The sequence below is a fragment of the Aquarana catesbeiana genome, linkage group LG09 (assembly GCF_042186555.1).
Source record: "Aquarana catesbeiana isolate 2022-GZ linkage group LG09, ASM4218655v1, whole genome shotgun sequence".
Lineage (NCBI taxonomy): Eukaryota > Metazoa > Chordata > Amphibia > Anura > Ranidae > Aquarana > Aquarana catesbeiana.
The window spans coordinates 239541529-239561372 of NC_133332.1; the positions used below are offsets into that span (position 1 = coordinate 239541529).

Sequence of the window (19844 nt, forward strand, 5' to 3'; positions counted from 1 at the left end):
GTTTGCAGTGCCCTGCAGGCACTTTTTTATTTTAATATTATGGATGCGTTTATTAACAAAGACAAATCTTTTTTTAGTTTTGGATAGAGTGGAGAAGGGTTGGAACACCAGTCAGGGTTTTATTGCTATAGACAAAAAATGGCCACCACACCACATATTACCATTGTACGGAAATTGCAGTCGCAAGGTATGCAGGTAAAAAGAAAAAAAAAAAACTTCTGGAGACTCACAAATTCCTTTTTTCAAGGTGACAGACAATACAAACAAACTGAGTACATATTTATATACCTAAAATAATCAAAATACAACCCAAATGTGTACCTAAGGTTTTCCAATGCCCCTTAGTCCTACCTCTCATGGCCAGTAATGCCTAAACTTATTGGTACCTGTTGCAATCCACCTAGGTCTTAAGTGGGGGACAAATAGCTGTAAAGATCTAAAGGGTAAAATGTATGTCACTGTGCATTTCAGCCTTCAAAATTCCTAAATCTGGATGGAGAGTGGAGGTCTAGACAACAAATCGCTATTGTGTATGCCCGTCCGCATCAAATGACATCACTGGAAAACTGGAAGTGATATATCTGGAACTGTTCTAACCTGGATCTAGACGAAAAAGGGAAAAAGTAAAGGAAAAGAATAAACCGCACATAATCAGGAATGCAAAAAGTGGCAAACCAAACAGTGAAAGAAACATTTGTAAAAAATTGAAGCAGTATTATCCACTTGACCCCCATAAGGTTTTACCCACTTAATGAACAGGCCATTTTTAGCTGTTCAGCACTGCGCTGCTTTAACTGGCAATTACGCGGACATGTAACACTATACACAAATTACATTTATAATATTTTTTTCCACAGAAATAGAGCTTTCTTTTGGTGGTATTTAATCACCCCTGGGTTTTTTTTTACTTTTTATTATATGAACGAATAAAGACCAAAAATTACAAAAAAAAAAAATGTTTTTCTACTTTTCTGTAATAAATCATACCCATTAAAGTCAAATTTCTTCAAAATGTATTCTGCTACCTGTCTTTGGTAATAAAAAAAAAAAAAAAAAAAAGCGTTTTTGGGGACACTATACTATTATACTATAGGGACACTAATATAGTTCTAAACCAAAAAATAAGTTGCACAAAAAGTGTCATTAGGTAGTAAAAAAGAATAATTTCTGAGTGACAGCTGCACTCACAAAATGTCCACATACAGTGCCCTGAAAAAGTATTCACACCCCTTGAAATTTTCCACATTTTGTCATGTTACAACCAAAAACAAATGTATTTTAGGTGATAGACCTTCCTGATAGCGCTTCCTGTCACCTGGTGGGAGAAGCTATGATCTCTCGTGCTGTCCTGAAAGATGCTTTGAAAAATTATTCTATCGTAACCTCAGAAGTAGTCCTACTGGTAGAGGCACGAGCCTTCTTTTTTCTGCTGAGGATACCCTTACTCTCTGATCTCCTTGATGTACCTGTATGTCTTTGCACTTAACCTTGTTGCCATGACAAAGAGGCCAATAAGCCTTATATAGGTGACAGATTGTCTCTGCTCCAGCCAAACAGACTGTGCTTGATCAGCGAGTAGTTAGGCTGCATTCGCACAGGCATTTAGACACACTGTAAATCCTAGCGGTGAGAATCTGATTCCAGCAGGCTGGGATTGACAGCTGTGTGCCAAAGGCTGCCGCCACCAACGTTAAAATAACTTATTTTTACAGTTTGTTTCTTTTATTGCTATCACAATGAATGTAAACATCCTTGCGACAGCAATAGGGAATGACAGGCACTCTTTATGAAGAGTTCTGGGATCTATTAGACCCCAGATCTCTCCTGTGGCCTCCAATGCAGCCGATCAGACACAGATCGTCTGCTTCACTGGCTGTTAACCGGCCAGTAAACACAGAACCAAAACAGGAAGTGACTAAATCCTTGTCACTTCCTGTTTCTGATGTCACAAATGGGAATATCAGTTACTCCCACTGTGTCCAGGGGAGTTGATGCCACTGGTTGCATGTTTACTGTGCTCCCCAATCGCACGGGAAAGCCTGGTAAAGGCCACCTGTAAAAATAATCAAGCAGCTGCTTAGATTACTAGGGAATCTCCAGCTCTAAAGAATGATACTGGGATCATAGTTGTAGCCTCAACCATGATCCTGGAATATCTACTTCCTTACCAGGCCATATATACAGTGCCTTGAAAAAGTATTTATACCCCATTTTCCACATTTTGTCATGTTACAACCAAAAACGTAAATGTTTTCCAACACAAAGTGGAATATTATTGTGAAGTGGAAGGAAAATGATAAATGTTTTTTTCACATTTTTTACAAATAAATATGTGAATAGTGTGGCGTGCATTTGTATTCAGCCCCCCTCAGTCAATACTTTGTAGAACCACCTTTTGCTGCAATTACAACTGCAAATCTTTTTGGGGATGACTCTACCAGCTTTGCACATCTAGAGAGTGACGTTGTCCATTCTTCTTTGCAAAAGAGCTCAAGCTCTGTCAGATTGGATGGAGAGCGTCTGTGAACAGCTATTTTTCAAGTCTTGCCACAGATTCTCTATTAGATTTAGGTCTGGACTTTGACTGGGCCATTCTAACACATGAATATGCTTTGATCTAAACCATTCCATTGTAGCTCTGGCTGTATGTTTAGGGTCGTTGTCCTGCTGGAAGGTGAACCACCGCCCCCAGTCTTCTGCAGACTCTAACAGGTTTTCTTCTAAGATTGTCCAGTACTTGGCTCCATCCATCTTCCCATCAACTCTAACCAGCTTTCCTGTCCCTGCTGAAGAAAAGCATCCCCACAACATGATGCTGCCACCACCATGTTTCACGGTGGGGGTGGGGTGTTCAGAGTGATGTGCAGTGTTTAGTTTTCCACCACACATAGCGTTTTGCTTTTAGGCCAAAAAGTTCATCTGACCAGAGCACCTTCTTCCACATGTTTGCTGTGTCCCCCACATGGCTTCCTGCAAACGGGACTTCTTATGACTTTCTTCTTGCCTCTCTTCCATAAAGGTCAGATTTGTGGAGTGCATGACTAATAGTTGTCCTGTGGACAGATTCTCCCACCTGAGTTGTGGATCTCTGCGGCTCCTCCAGAGTTACCATGGGCTTCTTTGCTGCTTCTCTGATTTAATGCTCTCCTTGCCCGGCCTGTCAGTTTAGGTGGACGGCCATGTCTTGGTAGGTTTGCAGTTGTGCCATACTCCTTTCCATTTTTAGATGATGGATTGAACAGTGCTCCGTGAGATGTTCAAAGCTTGGGATATTTTTTTATAACCTAATCCTGCTTTAAACTTCTTCACAACTTTATCCCTGACCTGTGTGGTGTGTTCCTTGGTCTTCATTATGCTGTTTATTGCTGTTTATTCACTAAGGTTCTCTAACAAACCTCTGAGGGCTTCACAGTTGTATTAATACTGAGATTAGATTACACACAAGTGAACTCTATTTACTAATTAGGTGACTTCTGAAGGTAATTGGTTCCACTAGATTTTAGTTAGGGGTGTCAGAATAAAAAGGGGCTGAATACAAAGGCATGCCACATTTTTCACATATTTTATTTTATTTGTAAAAAAATTTGAAAACCATTTATCATTTTGCTTTCACTTCACAATTATGTGCCACTTTGTGTTGGTCTATCACAAAAAATCCTAATAAAATGCATTTATGTTATGGGTTGTAACATGACAATGTGGAAAATTTCAAGGGGTATGAATACTTTTTCAAGACACTGTATGTATCTATTTTGGATATTGTGTTAACGTCCTTATAGTTTTTACTTCTAATTAAGTAATCTCTTACTTGATCTAAGAAGCAGACAGGAGCCATTGAGGGTGTGGGCATCTGAAGCCCGCTCCTGTGTATTTCATGGGACTCGGTGGAGCTGGGTGCCCAGCATGCACCTCCCAATCTCACACCTGAGCAGTAATAACACTGTGTGGAGCACATTGTTAATTACAGGTTGCCATAGTAACCGTGGCATTGGTAGAAGTTACCGTCCCTTTGTTATGGCAAACTGTCAATCAACAGAGAACCCGGAACCTAACTCTTCCCGATCGCGTCATTTCCTGTCTCAAAATACCGTGAGATTTCACTATTAGGCTACCTGAAGACTCCTGTGATAGATGACGCCAATATCCCAGGAGTCCAAGGGAATTGCCTGATGACGTCATCACCAGAAGTGCCCGCAAATTGCATTAAAATAAGGTATTTATCAAGAATTTAAAAAAAATTGATAATATCCATTTACCACTGTACTTTGGATGGGCATTCTGATCAGAGGACATTTAAAAAATGGGTGAAACTCTGATTTAACTCTTCTTCAGTTTATACAATTTGGCTTTAACTTTGTAAGAAAAATATGGCGACGCAAGCTTACAAAAATTTAAGTCATATAAAAAAAATAATTTAATCTCCAAATATGTGCGCACTGAAATTTCGCCATACTTTCCATTTAAATGGAAGTCTGCTACTGTTAAGGAATTATTGGGCTTGAAATCCCTGAGCTCTGCATCTGCTGGGATATGTAGTTCCCCTGTAGCTGCAGAAATGACATTCTTCTGCTGCGGTCTGTAATGGGCTGCACCCTGCTCGCAGTCCCTCTCTTGGAAGTCTAATATCCTACAGCTAGGAAGGAGGAGTGTTAGAGATTTGGCTCCTTCTCCTCCCACTGCAAAGATTGCACTCATCAGACTGCTGGGGACACCCAGGAGCCCAGAGGCAGGAGATTCCATAAGGTTCGGTAAGTGGGACTTATTTATATACAAGTTTGTATGTTGCTGTTGAGTGTTGTCTGTTGTATCCTCATGTGTGTCAAATCAGCAAACTTCTCTATCCTATCTGCGCTGTTGTCTTGCTGTTAACTTTGTGATGTGACTTGTTTGTATTGTAAGCTTAGACCTGCCAGCATCATATAGATGGAGCCTATACATGCATTAACTAGATCAGATCTCACTCTCATTGGATCCCAAATCTCAGAGCAGCTGCTACAAAAAAAAAACACATTTGTCAGATTTCCCCTTCGGATCGAGTTACTGCAATCCCACCATTCTACAAAAGCAACATATGTGGCCTTGTTGTGGATGAGACATCATCACAATTAGACCGTTGATCATGGAACTTCAATTAAATTAGTTGTGGTTTTATCAGCACCGATTAATGTTTTTCCGTCTAATCAATAAAACATTTTTGGATGGAAAAGGATAAGAAAATATTGCTAAGACCATTTAATTCTGGCAGAGCTTTCTTATGTCTTTTTTTTTCTATTTGTTACTAGCACCCTTTTATTGCTGCACATTGCTGTGGAATATGTTGCAGCTTAATAAAGTGCATCAGCTACAAAAAAGCTACTTGTAGCAGCAGCGAACAAACAAATGATTACATTTGAATTTAGATTGCATAACAGCTGCAATATGGGCATTAAAGCCATCTCTCCTCCAACCAGCCAAAGGTCCCCCACCCCCCCCTAAGCAGGATCATGTTTCAGAAAATGCGTACACCACTGACCAGAAGGAGAAGGTTAAAGTATACAACTGCATTCACTGCTGCAAAGATATTTCCACATACTGAGTACATTGCATAATCTCCGGGAACTATGTGAGACTCTCTGTACAAATGCCACATTCAAAAATCTCAGAAAATTGTCGGATGTGACAAAAAGGGTTCTCACTACACAGAACACTCAACTTTATACCATGACATTATTAGCATTACTATTATTATTATACAGGATTTATATAGCGCCAGCAGTTTGCGCAGCGCTTTACGACATGAGGGCAGACAGTACAGTTACAGTAAAATTTAATACAGGAGGAATCAGAGAGCCTAAACGATATCCTTATTCTCTAAAAACAATCTATATGCATCCGCTAATTAAAGTGGTTGTAAAAGCAGTTTTTTTGCATTCTGTGTGTAGCAGCCCCCCTAATACATACCTGAACCTAATCTCTATCCAGTGATGTACACGAGTGCCTCGGCCATCCAGGACTCTCCCTCCTGATTGGCTGAGACACAGCAGTGGTGCCATTGGCTCCCGCTGCTGTCAATCAAAGTCAGTTAGCCAATCAGGAGAGATTGAGAAGGGCGGGGCCGAACCACCACTCAGTGTCTGAGCAGGGAGCTGCGGCTAGGTTCGGGTGCCCCCACAGCAAGCTGCTTGCTGTGGGGGCACGCAATAGAAAGGTACCTGAGAAGAGAAGGATCCAGACTGCTCTGGGCAAAACCCTTAACACATGGCAGTTAAGTATAACATGTTTGGTTTTTTTTTAAAGAAAAAAAAAAACAAGATTTTAGTATCACTTTAATGGTCCTTTAATCTATTTTTCATGAAATTGTTTCCTACTGTGTTTTTTTTTTTTTTTTTTTTTTTCCTGCTTTCTTATAACATTGTAGTTGAATTTCAAAGTCATTGCACAGATAAAGCCAAATTAGAAAGCCTCTGGCAAAAACAATACGGATAAGATTGTAAACAGCATATAGAAACAGAAAATTGCCGTGCTAAAATTACAAGAAAAATAAAGTCCCATAAATGTTACTGTAGCCTCTTCCAGTCTAATGAGGACCTCTAAGGCCAAAGATAGCTGACATCCTTCAATATGTAGTGGGTTGTGAGGCATAGTGGGTGCAAAGATGGTGAAAGTCATTGGGAGCCAGACACTTCTTGGATGTAATAGAGGTTTTATTTTTCTTAACAGTCCTCTTTGTATTTTTGGGGGAAAGAGGGTTAGGGCCAGGACACCCCTAAGTAGTTGTAGATTCAATTGGCAGACTCTGTGACTTCAATAGGAGGACAGCCGTGCAGGGAAAGGCCCCAGCTAGGCCCCACATCTGCACATGCAGGAATGCTGTCTCCTATGGCAACGGTCTTTAACAGTTCCTAGCTCAAATGTAACAGTTCCTTCAGCTTCACTACAACTGCTTTTTGTAGTTCTTCGACACTGAGCTCCGGGTCTCTCACTAGACTCACCGATTCACTGACTCTGAATCCCTTGAGCTCCTCCAATCTTTGCGGTGGTATCTCCCTCAAGCGTCATCCACGCTCCCCTGCTGAGTCCCTAGCTTGGCACTCCAGATGCTTCTCAAGCTTCACCCCTGCTTACCGTTTCGGTCCCTGCCTTGAAACACAAGACTGCTCTGCAAGCGTCACCTCCGCTAGTTGGGTCCCTGACTTGATCACCGCCTGAAGGTTCCCGATTCTCCACCATGCCCGTTCGGTGAGAATACTGTTCCGATACTTGCTTCAGTTACTCACTGTGGTCCCTGATAAAGGTGGTTGGTCCCTTAGTGGCGACAGCTCCCCTTCTACCTCCGACCCACGACGGGTTCGGACTTTTAGTGGGACTGTAAACCGCAATCCCAACCCTGTGCTGTCTCTTACTTCTGGATAGGCCCTCACACAGCCTGGCAGCCAGATGCCTCCGGTATAGGCCCAATCTCCGACCTAGCAGCCCGGGGCGTATGACACACGTCCACCCAGACAGCCGTCCAGATGGCACAGAACATAGATCACCTGACTCCACCCAAATATATAGGTGCTCCTAGCAGGCCAAGGGATTAAAGAAAACCCCTGCCCATTGGCTGAGATACCCCATATACCCATAACCTGACCTTGGGTTACCTTTCTCATATCTAGTACCACCAAATACCCGGCCACCTGGTGGTAGAAGAGAAAAGTGCAACAAGGCCAAACTTAGGGAGAAATCAGTGGATCTCTATTGAACAACCAGGATAACTACTCCTGGCTAGTAAATTTGTGAGGAGCATCCCTGCCTAAGCTACAGGGTGCTACATTACAGTCCAGTTGGAAGTGATCTAGTCCAATCATGAAACTAGTAGATCACTCCAAGGAGAATGTGAGGGATTAAGTGTTCAACATATATGAAAAAAAAAAAAACAGATGACATGATCTTTCACTAAACACGTTGGGTAGAGTCCATGCTTGTGGCATTAACACGCCTGCCGATCCCACGAGGCTGACGGCTTGAATCCCGGGACGGATATACATTGCATATATGTTTGTTTTTAACTGCCTCTATGTAAGTAGTTGGTATCTTTTATCACTAATAAATTTGATAAATCTTTGATTCATCTTACATGCATGATTTGCCGGTGAACCATCGATTATTCCCTATGTGAGTGTTCCCACTGAACATCAAAGAAAAGCCATAGAGGCAGGAGCCATTAGGGGTGCTGCCCCCCTAGTTTGCATGCGAGATGCACGCAGGGTGCTGGACGCAAACATTTGTATGAGTTTTTTTTTTTTTTTTAAAGCACATGATTAGAGCCGGAGGCTCCAATTGGCTTGAAAAAGGTTGGGAACCCACCCACTTGTGACAATAGTGAATCAATATTACAGACGCTTGCTGTATGGTGCTATGTAAGGTGTCTTTTTTGGAGAATTGAGGCTTTTCTAGATCTTTCTGTCTGCAAGCTCTGCCGTGTTAATGTAATACTCATCTGTACAGCACTGAGGTTCTATCAAAGAACCCTGCAGCACCCTAAAGTAGGTTTTGGGGTGCAGAGACAGAAATTTAGGTTCCTTAGGAAAAGTTCACACTTAAATCTGTTTTTCTTGTGCTCAGTGAGATCACCAACCCTCTGCACTTTGTTTTATTGATTACATTACAAATAATAAAGTTTACTGTACTACCACGCCCTGCCCCTCTCCTCATCCTACAGCAGGGTGAGCTCTTATACAAGGTGCCCAAGCTGTGGCCCTTTGGCACTTATTGTGTGGCCCACAGGGCCCCTGCAGGCAGTAGTCTGTGTTTTCCTTATCTGGGTGCTTAATGTACCCATTGCAGCCACTTTTCATGTGTTTTTTTTTTCTGCTCTTCAACAATTTTGAGAGAAAATTTTAAATACGGCCACATGCAACTGTTAAGGGGGTTTGTGGGGAGCACAAATGTAAAGGCATTGACTTATATAGGAACTGTAATAGTAGTGATCTCTAGCAGTCTTATGTAATATGTATGATTGTATCTTGTAGCATGTCGGCAGTCTCTGACCATCTCCTGTAGCATGCCTGCAGTTTCTGACCATCTCCTGTAGCATGTCTGCAGTCTCTGACCATCTCCTGTAGCATGCCTGCAGTCTCTGACCATCTCCTGTAGCATGCCTGCAGTCTCTGACCATCTCCTGTAGCATGCCTGCAGTCTCTGACCATCTCCTTTAGCATGCCTGCAGTCTCTGACCATCTCCTTTAGCATGCCTGCAGTCTCTGACCATCTCCTTTAGCATGCCTGCAGTCTCTGACCATCTCCTGTAGCATGTCTGCAGTGTCATGTCAGGATTGCAGCACGGACAGCGTACTCTCCTCTTCTCTATGACTTTCAATTCACCTGGATGGACGAAGAGCGGGGGAAGCGGACCTGTTCTATGGTGAGCACGGAGGGGCTGCTGGGCATCCACTGACCAGTGATCTACCGACACCCCCTTCCCCTAGGGCAAGGAACCCCCAAGCAACCCTCTGCTCACCAGGACTGTGGGCATTATGCCATCCACTTCACCCACCGACTACCAGGGGGACAGCATGGCAGAGTATGCCATCACAGCCAGCTGGAGGGCTCCACTGTAGGGCGTGGCGTGATGCCATAACCAATGCACGATCGCTCCTAACAGAGACAGAATGGAGATTTGTCAAGTGTCAGTGTAAATAGACAGCTCTCTGTTCTGTCAAGGGAGGAGAGACAGATCTGCTGCTCCTAAAGATTAGGAACAGCGATCTGTCTCCTCCAGGCAGTCCCACCCCCTCACAGTTAGAACACACATGAGGTAACACATTTAAAAGGGTTGTAAACCCTCCTTTTAAAAAAAAATATAACCAATCTGTCATACTTACCGCCACTGTGCAGTTCGTTTTGCACAGAGTGGCCCCGATCCTCGACTCCTGGGGTACCCCAGGGGCGCTGGTAGCTCCTCCCTGCATCGAGTGCCCACGTTGGAGAAGGCTCTCCTGAGGTGGACACCCGAGTCCTGCATCTGTGTACATTGACACAGAATGCAGGACTCGGCCCGGCACCCGCATCATTGGATTTGAGAGTGACAGTGGGAGCCAATGGCTGCGCTGCTATCAATTTATTTAATTTTTTTTTTTTTACCAAAAATATGTAGAAGAATATATATCGGCCTAAACTGATGAAGAAATGTTTTTTGTTTTTTTTTGTTTTTTTTTTTTCTTTGGGATATTTATTATAGCAAAAAGTAAAAAAAAAATGTTTTTTTCAAAATTGTCACTTTTTTTGTTTATAGCGCAAAAAAAACGCAGAGGTGATCAAATACCACAAAAAGAAAGCTCTATTTGTGGGAAAAAAGGATGTCTATTTTGTTTGGGTACAGCATCGCATTACTGCGCAATTGTCAGTTAAAGCAAAGCAGTGCAGTATCGCAAACATTCTGTGACACGTAGTCACTATGCCCTGTGAGTAGTCACTGCCGTGTCACACATTTCACAGAGCCTGCCTTCTGAACTACAGAGGTGCTGAGAGGAGAAGTTTCAGGAGGCGGAGTCAATACAGGAATCACTGCTTGCAGGTAGCAAGGTACCATGGGATATATAGTCCTCAGAAATGGAAATTAAACAGCAGAGGAGAAGCTGCAAAGCATGCAGGGAATCCAGGAAGTTGTGGGAAGAGATATCAGCAGACAGGCAGAACTCACAACACAAAAGGATATTTTTCAAGTAAGCTTGAAATATAACTTTTGTTTGTATTGTTATTACAATGCTGATGTTATAAAAATGAAAGTGTATGCTGTCACTATGTCAGGGCTGGGCTCAGCTATTCCTTCTCAAAGCTGGCTGCTCAGCTGTCCGCTAATTGCCAGCTCCTTTCTCTCACCTGTTGATGATATCCTGCTCGTCAGTCCTGCCTACTTAAAGCGGGGGGTTCCACTCAAATTTTTAACTTAATCTTACCCCCTTCAGTTAATTGCATATATGTTCAAATGACGCACAAACATTTTTTTTATCGCTGTAATTATCTTTATATTGTACTTTATTGTGGCACTTCCTGTCTCTCCTCCCATGGGAGTAGGCAGGTTTATTGCCTTTCCCCAGCGCCGCACTGTCTCCTGGGAGCTTACTGTCAGGCTTCCCAAGATTCAGTGCGGAAACAATGATCATGCGTGTGAACAAGCTGTGAATGAACAGCATTCACTGCATCCAGGAAATCAATGATTGTGGGCTTCACATGCCCACAAGCAAGATGGAAACAGCCAGCACCACATTTTTTAAGTTATTCTTCAGTACGAAAACCGACAGAGGTGGAAATATTACACCCAAACTGTGAGTATTATTTTGGGGTTAGCAAAGTGTCTCAATGACCTAAAAAAAAAAAAAAAAAAAAAAAAAAAGATTGGTCGCTGACTCCCGCTTTAAGCCGTCTAGCCCAAATGATCTCTGCCTTCGCCTTGGTCACATCTCTGGAGACGCTCTCCTGTGTTCCTGTTAGACTTGCTTGGCTGACGTTCCTTCTGGCTCCAGATCCTGCTTGCTCTTCCACTACGCTCATCTCTGGCTCCCTGACGTTTTGGCTTGTCTGACTATCCGTTCCAGTTCCTGAACTCTGGCTATGTTTTGGCTACGTTTACTCTGTTTACCTTTTTATTATTATTATTATTAAAGAAGTGTGATTTAACTGTACTTTGTCTCAGTCTGATTCATGGTTTCTGACAGTAGGCGAAGGCCATGAATTCAGAAGAAGCAGTCAATCCACTTGTTGGTAATATTTTTTCCAGATTGGATGAGCAGGATCACTGCATGAATCAGTTTGCCATGGCGTTACAAACACCTCTGAGTCGCACAGTTCATCTGGAATCTTCCACTGTGGCTGCTCCGGTACAACCTGTGTTGCAGGCCGTGCCTGCTGCTGCTCCAGTCTCTGTGCAGGCACCCGCCTCATGTATTACCTCTATAAGAGGGATGTCTGGTTCCGCTCCGCTTCCCCAGAGATTTGGGGGTGATCCAGTCCAATGCAGAGGGTTTCTCAACCAGGTTGAGATGCTGCCCCAGGCGTTTCACACGGACAGAAGCAAAGTAGTTTTCGTGATATCTTTGCTTTCTGAGAGAGCCTTGGCCTGGGCAAACCCTCTATGGGAGATGCAAAAACCTGTTGTCTTGAGTTACCCAGAGTTTGTGGCTTCTTTTAAAAGGGTATTTGACGTTCCCGCATGCTCTGCTTCTGCTGCCAAGTGCGTCATGTCCATCAGAGTACGAGAACTGTTGCCGATTACGTCAATAAATTCCGTACTCTGGCAGCAGAGGTTGCTTGGAACAATCAAGCCCTCATGGCTGCTTTTTCTCATGGTCTCTCGGATACCATCAAGGATGAGATAGCAGCCCGAGATATACCCACTGAGCTGGAGAAGTTGATCACGTTTGCCATCCTCTTTGACTCCAGACTCAGAGAAAGACTTCCTTTTAATGAGCGCTTGCGGAAGCCTCCTGTACATTTGTCTCTGAACTTTGCAGTCCCACCCTTGCCTCCCTCATCTCCCATGCCTCCTGGTACCGAGTTGGTCGGTGAAGATGAACCCATGCACTCAGGCTTCACGCAGCTCTCTGCAGATGAAGGAACCCTTAGGAGGAGGGAGAGATTGTGCCTTTATTGTGGCCAGGCAGGTCACTTTTTGAAGTCTAGTTCTACCCGTCCAGGGAACGCCCGAACATTGCAGTCCTGTCACGGACAGACCTTAGGTGGCATTGTTTCGTCCCCAGTTATCCAGAAGGATAAACCCTTGGTTTCGGTTACACTTTCTTGGGCTGAGTCGTCCATTGAGGTACAGGCTCTAATCGACTCTGGGGCTGCAAGCCTGTTCATTGATGCTGCTTTTGTATTGAAGCACTTGATTCCTCTGCAGCTGCGTGAAACCACTTGCCAATTAGGGGCTCTTGACGGGGGACCTCTACAGCCTGCCCATGTGACTCGTGAGACTGTTCCGTTGTCCATGGCCGTAGGGGCTCTTCACCATGAGATAATTCGATTCCAAGTTATTTCCTTTCCTAAGTTTTTGCTGGTTATTGGTTACAGAGGCACAACCCCTCTTTTAAACAGCTCCGTGCTGAGGTTCTCTCCTGGTTGCCGCCATGCAGTAAGACATGCTTCCAGAAGGTAGCCAAGGTCCTGTGCAACTCTTCACTCTCCTCCCTGCTGGAGGAGTACCGCGATTTTAATGATATCTTTGACAAAGGTCAAGTTGGTAGTTTGCCTCCACAACGGTCGTATGATTGACCTTCAACCTGGTGCCATACCCCCTAGTGGCCGGATTTACCCTTTTGTCGCTCATGGAGGAGTATGTTGCAGACGCACTTTCTCGAGGTTTCATCCACAAATCCTTGTCTTCTGCTGGTGCTGGTTTCTTCTTTGTGAAGAAGAGTGAACTGAGACCTTGTATTGATTATATGGGTCTCAATCGTTTCACGATTAAGAATGCCTATCCGATTCCGTTGCTTATGGAGTTATTTGACCACCTCAAGGGAACAACGGTTTTCACGAAGCTTGATTTGAGAGGGGCATACAATCTCCTGAAGATTAAGGAAGGCGACAAATGGAAAACTGCGTTTAATACCAGAACAGGCCATTATGAGTACCTCGTAATGCCTTTTGGCCCCTGTAACGCCCCAGCAGTGTTCCAGGAACTTATTAACAATGTTCTCCGAGATTTGTTGCAGTTATGTGTGGTGGTTTATCTCGACGATATCCTCATATTTTCCAAGTCCCTGGAGAGCCACCACACAGATGTCTGTCGTGTGCTTCAGAAACTAAGAGCGAACAATCTCTATTGTAAATTGGAGAAGTGCAAATTCCATCGTGAACAGGTTAAATTCCTGGGTTATGTCATTTCCATTGCTGGTTTTTCGATGGACCCAGAAACTTTCAGCAGTCCTACAGTGGCCCCCGACCCGTGGGTTTACGTCCTCTGCAGCATTTTCTTGGCTTTGCCAACTATTATCAGAAGTTTATTCATAACTTCTCATCTTTGGTCAAGCCCCTGACTGATATGACCAGAAAGGACGGTAACCAACAGAGTTAGTCTCCGAAGTCCATTAAGACCTTTGAGAGTCTCAAGGCTGCCTTTGTTTCTGCTCCTGTGTTGGCACATCCTGATCCTATGTTACCTTTTATCCTTGAGGTTGATGCTTCTGAGACTGGAGTTGGTGCCCTTCTGTCTCAGCGTCCTACCTCTGAGAGCGCTATGCTTCCTTGTGGCTACTTTTCCAAGAAATTGTTACCTGTGGAGTGCAATTACGAGATTGGTGACAGAGAGCTGTTAGTGATCATTTTATCCCTGAAAGAATGGAGACATCCGCTTGAGGTACCACTGTGCCGGTTCTCATTCTTACTGACCATAAGAATCTCATATTCTTGTCTGAGGCTAAACGCCTCTCTCCCAGAAGGGCGCGATGGGCTTTCTCGGTGCGACAATTTTTCTTCATTTCCAAGATGGAGTCTGTTCCGGTTCCTGTGATTGCTCCTGATCATATTCTGGCTACGATTCGCAACAGTCTCACTTCTCCTTTTGGGTAACAAAATTCTTGCTGCTCAGGTCCATGCTCCTCCTGAGAAACCTTGTGACTGCTGCTTTGTCCCAGAGTCTCCGTACTGCCATGCTCCAGACTTACCATTCTTCCAAGGTTGCTGGCCACCCTGGGAAGAATCAACTCTTTTGGGCCATTTCCCAACAATTCTGGTTGCCTAGTCTACGTGCTGATGTAATCGCCTTCGTAGCTGCCTGTTCCGTGTTTGCTCAGAGTAAGACTCCTCTCCCTGTGCTGTCAGAGGAGAGGAGCCATATTGTTTGTTCCTACTAAGTAGGAAAAAGGATATGGCTCCTCTCCTAGACAATCCTATCCCCATACAGTTAGAACACAGTGAGGGAACACACAATTAACTCCTTGATCGCCCTCTAGTGCTTTTTTATAGCACTGATCACTGTAAAAATGCCAGTGGTCACAAAAAAGTGTCAAAAGTCTCTGATCTGTCTGTCGCAATGTCGCAGTACAAATTGCAGATCAAAAATAATAATATTGGCCTAATCTGATGAAGACATTTGTTTTTTTTTTTTTAAATTTGGGGATATTTATTATAGCAAAAAGTAAAAAATATAGTTTTTTTTCCAAAATTACCACCAAAGGAAAGCTTTATTTGTGGGAAAAAAAGACGCAAACTTCGTTTGGGTACAGCGTCGAATGACCACGCAATTGTCAGTTAAAGCAACGCAATGCCAATTTGTAAAAAGTGCTCTGGTCAGGAAGGGGGTAAAATCTTCCGGGGCTGAAGTGGTTAATTTACGTTAGTTTACATCAAGTTTACATCAGTCTCTGCCCTCAAGGAGCTTACAATCTAAGGTCCCTAACTCACATTCATACATACACCTACTAGGGCCAAATTAGACAGGAGCCAATTCACCTACCAGCATGTCCTTGGAATGTGGGAGGAAACCGGAGTACCTGGAGGAAACCCACGCAGGCACAGGGAGAACATGCAAACTCCAGGCAGGTAGTGTCATGGTTTGTTTTCGAACCAACGACCATAGTGCTGCCAGGCGGGGGACAGAGACAAGCTTCTCTGCTGCTGCATGGAGAAGTGCAGGATCTGGCCGGAGGAGTTCTGTCCTCCTCTCTGCTGCCAACTACTGAGAAAAGGTGAGGGGTGAAACAAAACGGGGGGGGGGCTGCATTTGCAGGAGAGGTTTGACGGCCACATGAAATGGCCTGGAGGGCGGGATTTGGCCCATGGGCCTTGTGTTTGACACATGTGATTTGGAGGATCAGCCTGCTGTCTCAAGCCTTTGGTCTTTCAGAACTCCTACAGCTAATACCTTCCTTCTACACAAGTTTGCCATTCCTGAAAGGTCCTGGGCCTCACCTGAGTGTGCCAGAACTATTTCCCTTTGAGAGAGAATGTAACCCACCTTAACAGAAAAAAAATTAATGATAGTAGAGAGCGTACTTTCTTTTTAGGATTCTACTGACCAACAGTTGGAATCAGGGGCGGAACTACCACCATAGCGCCCCATGCGGGCGCTATGGGGCCCGCAGCCGAGTGGGGCCCGGTGAGGATGAGAGCACCGCCGGCACAGTCTCCCAGCCAGGGGAAGAGAGAGGAGAGGAAGAGGCGAGCTGTCCGTATCAGCAGAGAGCTGAATTGCCCGATATAATAGCTTTCATTAGAACTTCCAGTGTTCCCGGGGCTCACGTCACATAGCTCCACCTCCTGGTCCTCCAATGCGGGACATGTGACGTCATCAAAGGCATCGGGCCAAAAGGTGGGGCTATGTGACGATGAGCCCCGGGAAGACGGGAAATTCAAATGAAAGCTATTACAGCGGGCAATCCCGCTCTCTGCTGATCCAGGTGGCTTGCCTCTTCCTCTGAATAGGTGAGGCTGTATGGGGCACAGGCAGACCAGGCTGTATGGGGCACAGGTCACGCTGTATGGGGCACAGGTCACGCTGTATGGGGCACAGGTCACGCTGCATTGACACTAGGGCAGCTGTGGGGGGGGGCTGTTTGCAGGGGGGCCCCATACAACATTTTGCTATGGGGCCCTGCTATTTCTAGTTACGCCCCTGGTTGGAAAGCTATTACAGCGGGCAATCCCGCTCTCTGCTGATCCAGGTGGCTTGCCTCTTCCTCTGAATAGGTGAGGCTGTATGGGGCACAGGCAGACCAGGCTGTATGGGGCACAGGTCACGCTGTATGGGGCACAGGTCACGCTGTATGGGGCACAGGTCATGCTGCATTGACACTAGGGCAGCTGTGGGGGGGGGCTGTTTGCAGGGGGGCCCCATACAACATTTTGCTATGAGGCCCTGCTATTTCTAGTTACGCCCCTGGTTGGAATCCATCAAATTCCTGCATGGGGTTGTTGCTCATACAGATGTGCAGAGCATTCTGGTTAAGGTGCTGGAATGTTGATGCAACATTCAGGGAGCACCTGACTGGCTTGGTCTTCAAGGGACAATGTCTCTTTGAATATACCTTTGAAACCATTGTCAAGAATACCAAGGTAGGCCAGAATGTACACCTGCCTCAGCTTAAGAAGTTCAAGGAAAGTTTGGCTGAACCTCACCCTTCTTCTTCATCAACTTTTGAAGCAGGTGCTCCCAGACCCTCAGAGTCTGACTTTCAGACAGCCCACAAGGCTGGAAACAAGAAACCTGCTAAGTCATCTTCGAAATCTTCAACATGAAAGTTCACCCCTCAATTCTACAAGTGGGGGGCAGGTTGTTAATACTTGTGGGTCCTTGGGTTGTTTGCACTTTTGTCATTTATGAGCAGAGAGTGCCCATTAGGCTCCCAAGCTTATCTCTAGCCTTTGACCCCCTCTTCAGCCGCTTACTCTCTTCTTCCCTTTGGCACTTCACAAAAAATACCTTCCACAGTCCCCCTTGGACTCCAGTTCCTGTGGCAGCTGAACCTCTAGAGTTGTGTGCCATCCAGGCCACCATTCTCTTTCTCAGAAAAGGTCTCTGTGCTTGGGGCATGAAAGACTCTCAGTAGTACCTGGTACCCCATACCCCCCCCCCCCTTCAGAGGGGCCCTCTGACATGTTAGATCAACTGAAACCAACTTTAAATGTCCTTCATCTTCATAGGGATTTAATTCTTCTGTGTCACCCATGTAAACCTGATGCCCCTCGGAGCATTAAAACATGAACATAATAAACAAAATCCTGTGCATGCACAATAAAAATTAAACGGTGCACAACTGTCAAACGTATGAACCGTGTTCATTGAAAACAAAAGTTCCCAACACAATGATAAGCATGCAACTATATCATAGAATGGAATTGCAGAATAGCATAGAACAGAATAGAATAGAAAATAAAGGAATCAAATAGAAAAGAATAAAAAAACAAAAGGAATATAATAGATAAAAATAGAATAAAATAGAATAGAAAAGAATACAATAAAAAAAAAGAATAAAACTGAATAGAGTAGCATGGAATAGAAAATAAAAGAATAGAATAGCATAGAACAGAATAAAACAGAATAGAAAATAAAGGAATGAAATAGAAAAGACTTGAATAGAATATTTGAAGATGGATATATTATTTTTTTTTCCTGTCCTATTGTTTTATTCTATTCTTTTCAATTCGATTCTGTTTTATTCTATTCTATTTTTATTTTCTATTCTATTCTTTTTTTTCTATTGTTCTATTCTATTACCTTCTATACTATTCTTTTCTAATCTATAAAGCAGCCTAAGTAGGAATCCTCTCATTTCACTTTTATACATTACTGTATTTATTGCAGTATGTTTCCATTTCAAATTCAAATTCCTTTTCATACTGAAACTCAGATAATTCCTTTCCGCTTTGTTGAAATTAGTTAATATTGTGATTCAGAAATTTGGATACATCTGAAATAAATATTTTTCCCGAATTTCAATTTGTAACAAAATGAATCACACATGTTTGTCGCAGATTCCTTATTGTGTTGGGGACATTTGTTTTCCATGGACCTTATGAACACTGTTGATAAGTTTGATACAGTTGAGAACTTGATTCACTTTTAGGTCCCTTGCAGAAGGAGCAGACTCCGCCTGCTCAGTGAGGGGTCTCTACGCTGATCCCCGCTGAGTAGGTGGGTGCCAGGTCCATGTCCGCTCCGCTATGCAGAGTGGACATAGACACAGCCCGCTCTTCTCTATGGGACGGTCGGATGGAAACTGACTGCTTGTCCATTTCCATCTGACTATCGTCCGGTCCGATCTGCTGGACAGGTGGGTAAACTGTTTTTAGCGGGCTGGATCGGATGCCAGCAGGTGTCGGCAGACACATGTCCACTGACATCCGCCGCTCCATAGAGAGCTATGGATGGTCTGATCGGGTCCTCCTGAAAAACTGACAGGCGGACCTGATTGTATTTCAGTGTGAAAGGGGCTCTATTGTTAGTACACAGGATTATGTTGTTTATTTTTACATGATTTTATTTGTATGTTTCACTCACATTGAAACAGAAAGTTACCCCCTTCTCCTAACTTGCAGGAGCAGTGGGCATTAGGGAAACCTCCGTCCGGGACACCTGCCTTTCTTCCATCTCTTCTTGGTCTACCTCAGCCCCCTTTTTCACTCTTTCAGGTCTATTTTTGAGTAGGCTAATGTGTTTGTCTATTGATCAGAGGGTTGATAAGGATTATTCTCCCTACAGTATAAAGACTCCAACCTTTGAATCACAAATCCCGATACAACAATTCGGTGGCCATATATAGTGGAAACACCCATTTCCCCTTCTTTTGAGTAGGCTGTCAGTGGTTACTCAAAAGAAGTGGACCTTTGTGTCTGAGATGCTCTGGACTACACTTCCTTGCAGCCTGAGCGGCTCACATACACACCATGCTCTGAATTCACTTTGAGCTTTGGGAATACCGAGATCGACCTGGACTCTATGGATATTAGAAGCCAACTGATATGGTTCCTTAGATGAGTGATATGTCTCCTATAGACCTGGTCAGGACATTTGACAAAAATATATGACACATTAGAACGCTTTTCTCCCTCCTGTGGCTATTCTCCCCAATGGTCCCTGGGTCAGACTTTTGGCAAGGTCCCCTGTTTGATAATATGTGGTCTTCATGAAGTAGACTTTAGCTCATAAAATGTGTTAAGAAAATTTGATCCACCTGTGAGTGGGGCCTACTCTGGACGTGGGGGTACCTTTCACATGGAGTGTGCTCAATAATGTCCAGGACCAGGTGGAGACTGCGGTAATGTGAACAATCTAACATTAGGCAGTTCCCTGACTTAGATATGAGCCTTCGCTGTGTGCAGTAGTTAAAGTACAAAGCTCCTCTGAAAAGTGACTTGTCCCATGTCACTACACAATGTAACTTGTA

General features: G+C 44.1%; 1 protein-coding gene across 2 annotated transcripts in view; it reads left to right on the top strand.

The window, feature by feature from the left end:
* Window positions 1-4594: 4594 nt before the first annotated feature.
* The window catches only part of LOC141108420 (catechol O-methyltransferase A-like), a 36530-nt gene continuing 21280 nt past the window's right edge, over window positions 4595-19844 (top strand). The window contains exon 1 of one of the 2 annotated variants that reach the window (XM_073600012.1): window positions 4595-4748. The gene's annotated coding sequence lies outside the window, so the exon portion shown is untranslated. The remainder of the gene's footprint in view (window positions 4749-19844) is intronic. The other variant, XM_073600013.1, reaches the window with a different exon arrangement.